The following is a 9,843-nucleotide window of genomic DNA, read 5'->3' as shown; positions in this document are numbered from 1 at the left end:
GAAATAAAGAAATTGAAAAATATGAAATGCGTTTGAGCTCTCCAGCATCACAGAATTCGTGTGAGAGAACAAGAGCTGTGGTGATCAGGGGCACTGATATGTGGCTTAATTTATGGAGCGCCTCTGAAGGGCATTTAATCAGCAGGACCAGTTCTGCCAACATGAACAAGGGCTGCTGGCCACTGTGTGGAGTCTCATTAGTATGATCAAATGGAAGTGACACCTATCCCTTGAGAATGAGCACATCACTTCTGTAGGACTCTGAGGTGGAGATAATTGACCACTGAAAGTGAGCATGAATTATGAAGAGTTTGGCAGAAAATGAATGATTCTCACAAATGTCATTCAAATCTTACACTCCTTGAGTTACACTGCCACTCTGCTAACAAAGCCAAAATCATTTTTATAAAGGAACTTGAAGATTGAGACATTTAAAATCCATCAAATATACCAAAAAAAGGTTTTCTCCTTGTAAATTTAAAATGCATTATATTTGCAAATTAACTGGTGTTCAGAAACCATCTTTTCTTTCTGTGATTAGACAAAGGCTTGCAGATACTTGTGACCAGATAATGTAATGAAGTAAAACTCTGAATCTTTTTGGACTTCATTTAATGTCTTAGATTCTAAAATAAAACTTTTTTTTTAAGCTACATTTTGCATGTGGTTGGAAAATAGTTAAACTCCATTCATCCCACACAAGTGTCTACCTGCTACAAGCAAAACACTTTACTGTTTCAAGACAGTGGGAAGGATATACTGGCTGTGTATCAGAATAACCTGGGGAAATGTGCTAAAATAAAGTCTCTGGGTTCCACTGCAAGATTCTTATTCATTATTATCTCTCAAGTGTTCAGAGAGCCAATACATCTATCTAATGCACTCATCAGGACTTGATTATTATTGCAGTCTGTTCCCAAGCAGATCTCTTAGTGAAATCACATGATTTTCATCTCATCAGAGCTATACATGGGAAGAGTTTTTACAGAAATAGGACCCAAAAATTCTGCAAAATCCATTTAAATAGTTACTAAATAAAGGACGTGATTAAAACATATCTCCCCAGGAAAATCCATTAAAAGTAGTCCCTTTCCTCCCCTAAGGTCTACACTCTTCTGATAACCTCAGCACAGAGTCTGCTTGTCCCTCTCCTTTGCTCCTCCCCCCACTTTCTCTCTCTCTCAAAAAAATAAATAAAATATTTTTAAAAAGATGAATACAAAACCAAAACTGATTAAGAAAAAAAAGACAAATTCACAAGTAACATAAGATATGCAAAATATCATGTAATTGTAGAGCATTTTACAGATCATAAGAGATTATTATGAACAACCTCATAGCGATGAATTGGAAACTTTAAAAACGAATGTAAGTTTTACATAAAAATATGAAGGCCAGCTCAAGAAAATATAGACTATATCTAAGATCATTTGAGATTAGATTTTTCAGCCAAAAATAGAACTGATCCCCCAAATAAGGCTCAAGCAAAATCAAACTATGCTGCTCTCTAATGTAAAAGTTCAGGCAGTTCAGGGCTGCTGAGTAGTTATGCTCCAGATCACTTCTCTGTCATTTCTATGTTTAGTCCTTATCTCTGTGATCTAACATCATGCCTGGATGTGTGACCATCACAGAAAAACAAAGACAGTTTTAGTAAAGAAAATTACATGCCAATCTTATTCATGAACTTAAAGGGAAATATCTACCCTTATAGAGAATATCCACACTTGGAATATAACAAAAGTGGCACTAAAATCAGTGGATAAAAGAGGCATTATGCCATAAGTGGGCAGAGACAAATGGTTATCTGTTTTTAAAACCGGTAAAACCAGATCATTTTTTCATTACCTTGTACAAAAAAAATACTTTCCATGTAGATTAAAATTTGTAAAGCTAAACTTTAAAATGCTTAGAATAAAAAACATGTCTCTGTGAGTTTAGGACAGAAAATTATTTCCTTATTAAAACACACGATCTACAAATTATAAACTATATTATTTGGCAATAAAAATGTCTGTACTACAGAAGATATCTAAAACAAAGTGTAATGTTAAGCCAAGATTTAGAGGAGATATTTGCAATAAAAATAAAACTAACAAAAGAATAATATCCAGAATACAACGGATTTCTTCAAATCAGTCCGAAAAAAAGAACAATCAAAAAAAAAAAAAGGCAAAAGACTTGAGTAAACATTTTACAGAAAAAAACTATGGTCAATAAACATAAAAAGATTATCAATTGCATTGGAGAAATACAAATTAAAACAAAAGTGTGATTGAAAAAAAACCTTCAAATTTTGAACTCTGATACCAAGTACTAAACACTCATTGCATGTGAAAGTATAAAGAGACATTGTCACAACCTAGTAATGTTGAAGATGCACATACTTTACAACCTAGCAATTCTACTTGAATGTGTACACCATAGAGAAAAAATCCTGCTTGTGTTGTCTACAACATATGTACAAAAAGTTTATAAAAGAAGCTCTGTTTGTAAAAATAAGAAATGTAAACACCAGTATTGAATAAGAAAGTCTCTTGTTAAATATTCATTATGGAATAACATATAACCATTAAAATGAATGAACAACATCAACGTTCATCAACATAAACATTTATATAAATTGTAGTATACCTAAAGAAGTAGGTCTTAAGGATTTGTCTGACCCAATCTTCACCACATACCTCAAAGACTTTAGGTTGTCTGCTATCAGCCTGTTCGGTCTGACATACAAAATGCCACAAACTGAATAGCTTATAAACAACAGACATTTAATTTTCACACATTTAATTCTGGAGATTGAGAAGTCTAAGGTCATGGAATCCACAGATTTGGTGTCTGACGAGGACTCACTTCCTAGATGGCCATCTTATCACTGTACTCACATGGGAAAAGGGGCTAAGGAGTTCTGTAGGACCTGTTTTATAAAGAGCACTAATCCCATTCATGAGGGCTCCACCACTGTGACCTACCCAGATCCCAAAGGCCCCACTTCCTAACACCATTACATTGAGCAGTATATTTCAATATATGAATTTTGAGGGAACACACTCAGTCATTCAGCATAGGGGGAGATATAGATAATGTAAAGTCGAGATGTAAGTGGTGCAGTTCTCCAGGCAAAGTCAAAAGTCATTTATCCATCTTCAATGCTATCTAAAACCTGAAAGAAGAGCAATAGATCTATAGACAATTTTAAAGAAGTGCACTTAACAAAAATCAATATGAATATAGGAAAGCAACTCTTAAGGTATTAGACCTATGAATAGACAAAAATATTTGTGTGTGTGTGTATACACAACTGTGTGTATATATATATATATATATATATGTATGTATACATAACTGAATATAAAGGATATAAAGGGGAAACAGTCTCTAATGCATAATACAATGTTCATTGTAACTGAAGAAATATGGAACACTTAAGATAATCATTCAAGCTAGTGGCCCCAATGAAACATGATTTCGGTTGATTATAAATTTCTTCAATGAAAGAAGCAGAAAATACAAACAGAATGTAGATATTCAATAGAAATTAATAGTATAGAAAATATGGCTATAAATATAGAAAATTGACAAACTTTGAGAAGTATGAAATCCAAATTTGTTAACTTACAACTGGAAAAGAATTTTAATAGTTTCTCCATTTGAAATATAGTCATCTGCTGGACTGACACACTCAGACAGTAATATGAATGATAGAAAGATACCAACATATTCAGGTCTGGGCAAATGGTATGATGATCTACAAAGAGTTTTATATAAAGCAAGAGAAAAGACAAAGAGAGGAATGGCTTCCCGTCTCCACAAATTTCTAACAACCTACATATCCCTTAGTGATCTGGATCCTACCGAACAAAAAAACAGTAAAAAATAACCATCGCACATTTCTGGTGTTTACTGTGATATTGCATGAAAAGACTGTCAGTATCCCAGGAGAATCACTTAGCAGGTCCAGACTTCAGGGTTGTACGGTATTAACTGCATTTGAGTGCTTTAACATCTAGTGCTCCCCTTTCTTTTTTTTTTTCTTATTAACTTAGCAGGTAAAATATTTTATTCAGTCTCTTAGATTCACAATAACTATTTGATGTACCCAATTAAGGGAAGGTGTTTCATCAATTAAAATGAAACTATTTCAACTTCCCTAATTTTTTATTTTTTACTACCTGTGATACAGAATGTTATATAAATCTGTTAATATATAAAGCAATGTGTGTCTAATTCATGTTATTTCCACCAAATTTAAAATTCCTCATTTTCTTTTTCAGTTTTATGCCCCTCATGGCATTTTTAAAATGTCTCTAAAGTATTCAGGTTTAGTATAATTTTGTTAGTATTACTTAACTCCTAACTGATTGCGTATAAAAGAAATTCCCAATTGCAAGTATTGGTCAGGATTTTGCTAAATAGGATAGAATCCATTCCAGCTATGTGAAGGAAATAGTAAATGGTTATAGATTCTTCAGAAGTGCTACAGATACAGACTCTAAAATGAGTTGTCAAGAATACCATGCAATGTCAAACTCTGCTGCCAAGAAAGCAGCTACTAGTGACAGTTATTGAATTACTGGGTGTTATACGCAAACAATGAAGCATGGAACACTACATCAAAAACTAATGCTGTAATGTATGGTGATTAACATAACATAATAAAATAAAATTTTTAAAAAATCAAAATAACTAAATATATGATACTTACATTAAAACACACACAAAAATGCTATTGGCTTCAGAACTACATGGCTCCTGCCTGGATCCAAAGGCCACTGGATTAGGAAGCCAGCCTAAATTTGGAAGCTGGCTGTGCACCTGCCTCCTCCTGGACAATGATGCCTCCACCGTGTCTCACAGCAGCAAAATAGATCTCCACATTCTAGGTCTTTCCTCATATGACTCAGTTCCAAATCCAAACCTATTGAGTATACAACAGAGTAGTAGAATCTAAGTCTCAGAAAGAACTCAAGGGAGCCTAAGAAATGTAGTTTTAAGTTTTCTGGTCTCTGAAGGAAAAGGGTTTGGAGCATAGATAGCAGGGGTTCGGAATGCATATTGAAAAGCCAAACCAACAACAATAGCCTCACAAGCAAAGAACAGGCAGAACCTCACATGGAGTCACAAATGATTACACAATAAAAATGAAAATGGGAATACTGACAGATGTATTTACTTATAAATAAGGATATTATCATTTTTAATCTTGTACAATAAGCAGCTTAGTATTGAATACCATCTTTTAAAAAGCTTTTGCATGAAACATATGTTTATTATTTTGATAGCTAAGGTATTAAAAGTCCATTAGGTTGTTAAAAAGTGTAACAAAATTCCTGTCAACAATAATCAGATAACTGGTGCAGTACATAGAAAATTCAAAACAATCTACAAATTATTATAACTAACTGAAAATAGTATGACTAAAGGAAAAAAATGTTATTACAGAAAACCAGTTGAACTTCTCTTTAACCCACAACTAAAAAATAAAATTCAAGTGGTTCCTAGATGGCTCAGTTGGTTAAGTATCTGACTCTTGATTTTGGCTCAGGTCATGATCTCAGGGTCATGAGATCCAGCCCCATGTCGGGATCTGCACTGGGCGTGGAGCCTGCTTGGGATTCTCTCTCTCCCAATCTCTCTGCCCCTCCCTTGCTCACACATGCTCTCTCTCTCTCTCAAAAACAAAAATTTAATTAAATAAATAAATAAAATTCAAAAATCAATTTATTCAGGGTTCTCCAGAGAAACAAAACCAACCGTGTATATATATACACACACACATATATGTATATATACACATGTATCTATATGTGTGTGTATATATATGTATGTTTATGTATGTATATACGTATCTGTGTGTATATATGTGTGTATGAGAGAGAGAGATTTATTTTGAGGAACTGGCTCACATAATGTGAGGGCTCTTACATCTGGAATCCACAGGGCAGGCGAGCAGGCTAGAAAGTCAGGCAAGATTTCTATGTTGCAATATTAAGGCAAAATTCCTTCTTTGGAAAATCTCAGACTTTACTCTTAAGACCCTCATATAAATTGGATAAGGCCCACTTACATTAAGGAGAGTATTCTGATCTACTTTTAAAGTTAACTGATTTTAAATGTTAATCATACCCACAAATACCTTCTCAGCAGTAACTTGACCAGTGTTTGACCAAGTAAGTGGGCAGTGTAGCCTAGCCAAGTTGATACATAAAAATAACTATCACTGATGTCAAATCTTCCACAAATGATCTACAGATTAGTATCAATCTCAATCAAAATCCTAATGAGTGTTTGTTTGTTTTTTTAAGAATTGACAAACATATTCTAAAACATTTTTTTAATGGAAGAAAAGGGCTTTGAACAGCCAAAACTATTTTTTTTAAAAGATTTTATTTATTTATTTGACAGAGAGAGAGACAGTGAGAGCAGGAACACAAGCAGGGGGAGTGGGAGAGGAAGAAGTAGGCCTCCTGACGAGCAGGAAGCCCGATGCAGGACTGATCCCAGGACCCTGGGATCATGACCTGAGCGGAAGGCAGACGCTTAACAACTGAGCCACCCAGGCGCCCAGCCAGAACAATTTAAATAACCAAAAGAAGTTTGAAAAGAAAAACAAATTTCAAATTTCAAGGATTTGAAATACCTGCCTTCAAGAATTACTACTATATATATCGTGAAGACATAAGGCATAAAGATAGATAAATAGATCAACGTAAAGGAATAGAGAGTTCATAAATATACTCTGGACAATTGCTTCAAATCCATTCATCAGGTAAAGAATTTTTTTAACAGATGTTCTTAGAATAACTGGATATTGAAGGGGGAGGGGAAGAAGAACCTTGATTCTCACCTTATTCATGCCCAAAAATTAGATCAAGACGGATCTTGGACCTAAGCATAAAACTGTAAATCTTCTAGAAGAAAACAGGTAATTTTCACAACCTAAGGGAAGATAAAGAGTTCTAAGACTGACAACACAACAACAACAAAACACAAATTCCAGAAGAAAAGAAAATCGATAGATTACAAATGTTTAAAATTTAAAAATTTCTGCTCTCCTCATGAAAAGAAAATAATATGCAAGCCACAACCTATGAAAAATATTTATAGTATATATATCTAACAAAGCACTTATTTCCAGAACATATGAAAAGCACAAATTAATAATTTAAAAATTAATGTGACAAAAGTGAGCAAAATACTTAGTTTTTAAGAGAATATCTATGAATGGACAATAAATAGATAAAAAGGTTTTTAATGTCATTAGTTCCCAGAAAAATATAAATTGTAACCACAATGAGATACAACTACATATCAACTAGAATGACTAAAATCTGAAAGACTGACAAAATCAAATATCAGAATGTCCAGCAACTGGTACTTTCATACATTATTGTTGGGAGTATAAAATGTTCAACCTTTTTTGGAGAACTATTTGATATTTATCTATAAAGTTAATCTTACACCTGGTCTGTGATCCAGACATCCAAGAGAAGGTTTATATATGTACAATAAGATATTATTCAGTAATAAAAAGAATGATAAGCACAATGACTTGCTAGAAACAAAAAAGCTAGAAAGAATACTTCCTGTGTGATTTTATTTATATAAAATTTCTAAAACAAACTAATTATTCTAACAGGAAAGAAATTGGATAATGGTTGAAGGAGCATTGGAGAATAATTGCCTGGTAAGGGGTATCAAGGAACTTTCTGAAGGGAAAGAAAAGTTCTTAATCTTGCTGTAAGTGGTGGTAATAGGGTATAATGCTATTGTAAAACTCCTTGTACTGACCAGTTAAGATTTGTGCATTGTTTTATTAAATATATCGCAATAAAAATAATCAGAGAATTTTAAATATTTCATGTGAAGTTTAAATAGCACAATCTATATCGCTCACGATATGTTCACAACTTGCATGGATGACATTAGACCAACTAACAAACCAAACCTGCACTTTTGGATTACAGCAATTTTTACTTGTACTTTTATCACACATGACAGTTAGAAATGCCACCCCCCCCCCCAGAAATTTTCAAAGGACTTCTATTGAAAAGACATGAGAGATCTGATTGAGACATAGGGAACACACCAGGAAGGAGAAGGTTGTGTGTTATGATTATAGAAATAACTGATGATGTCTTTCAGATATAAAAAAGAAAACAGCCTCTCATGAGAAATCTTTGCCATAAAAATAATTATATTTCTCATACATAAGCTTATCTTGAGGTATTTAAAACAACCACAGTAAAGTCTTATTTATGTTTCCAAATAAGAAGCAGCACACAACTCATTTTGGCTGTGAGAATTAGCATTCTAAGGTGTATCAGCCAATATCATTTTTGGGGTTAGTTTATTCCAAACCTTTGAGATTAGAAGTTTGCAAAGAAAATGCTGACACAGTCTTGGTTCTGGCAGTCAGTTTGCTTGCATTATAATTAGATAAGAATTTAATGATATTAACTGAAGCTGAGCAGAAAAGCCACACAGATAAATTAGACAAATAGGATTTATGAGCCTTCATTTCTGATGCAAAAACTACACCATCATTCAGTAATATTCCCAGTCCTTCAAAATCAGCATAACCACATAGACTTCATATCCATCTACGGCAAGAACTTAAAAATGAACCCTTAAAATTCTAGCAATAACCACTGCTTTCTAACAGGATACAGATTTAAAATGAGTTTGCTTTTGTATCTGTGTTCACATAAACCACCTTGGGACCGTGCTGAAGATCAGGAAGCTTGTCAAATGAAACACCAGTAAGTCCCTCTCCAGTGGGATAAAAATAGAACGAGACTGACAAACCTCATCTGCAAGAAAATTAGTGCAGCCTTAGGTAGCAGTAAGAAATAAAGTATTAATTGTCAAATATGCAGAAAAGTAATAGAAACGGAAGTAGGAGTAGTTTTATGGATGCAAAATAGCTAAGTTCACTGACATGATGAGAGTGCATATCAGATGAAGAGGGAATTATTCCAGGTTAATATTTTTTTTACCTTTTAATCAAAATAAATGTCTATTAGAAAATATGACTGATTAATCCTGAATCAAATATAAAGTGTAGTTAATTCTTTTTGGCTTTAATGAAAGGGAAATTACCTTTTATTTAAAAAATAATGTGTTCAAACAATGAATCATGGAACACTTCATCTAAAACTAATGATGTAATGTATGGGGATTAACATAAGAATAAAAAAATAATGTGTTCAGAGCCTCTTAGAATGGTACTAGCAAGAATTGATATTTCATAAACCTTAAGAAAATAACAAAAAATATTACATCAAGTAGATAGAGGAAAAGGAGTTAACATAATTATAAGTGATCTTTTTGTTTGTTTGGACTTTAAGCCTCCTTAACAGTCCCTATTGTGGTAATATATCATCCACCTTGGCAGAGAAAGAAGGAATGTTCTGGTTAATTTGCCTCCAGGAAAGACTTTCTTTTAATCAACTTTATTTTTCAAACACAAAAACACATGAAAAGTAATTTGTGTAGGAATGAATGACCTCCTTTGCAGTATTATTGGCACTTTATCTTCCTCTAAATTGTTTTTGAGATTTTTAAAAGGGGAAGAGTAGCTGAAAGTCAGGTATGTTTACTTTTGGTGGATTCTTCTGTTTCGTTCAGTTACACAAATTTCCTCAAACTTCATCTAACGGAAACTACAGTTTCTGACTTACTGTGGTTCAACTTACAATTTTTGACTTCATGACGGTGCAAAAGCAATATATATTCTTTGAATTTTGAATTTTGATGTTTTCCCAGGCTTGTGATATGCAGTACAATTGTCTTGTGATGCTGGGCAGTGACAGCTTCCAGTCAGCCACGTGATCATGAGGG

General features: G+C 33.4%; 1 long non-coding RNA gene across 1 annotated transcript; it reads right to left on the bottom strand.

Moving 5' to 3' along the window:
• Positions 1-2,520: 2,520 nt before the first annotated feature.
• Positions 2,521-4,902, bottom strand: LOC145719501 (uncharacterized). The gene is made up of 2 exons (XR_014142418.1): positions 4,706-4,902; positions 2,521-3,163 (listed from the first exon to the last, which is right to left on the bottom strand). It is a non-coding gene; the product is annotated as an uncharacterized LOC145719501 (long non-coding RNA).
• Between the last annotated feature and the right edge of the window lie 4,941 nt (positions 4,903-9,843).

This window comes from Leptonychotes weddellii, unplaced genomic scaffold (assembly GCF_054177405.1).
Source record: "Leptonychotes weddellii isolate Sample4059 unplaced genomic scaffold, ASM5417740v2 HiC_scaffold_4875, whole genome shotgun sequence".
NCBI lineage: Eukaryota > Metazoa > Chordata > Mammalia > Carnivora > Phocidae > Leptonychotes > Leptonychotes weddellii.
The sequence above is the reverse complement of the archived record's forward strand: the minus strand, read 5'-3'. Positions and strand labels throughout refer to the sequence as shown.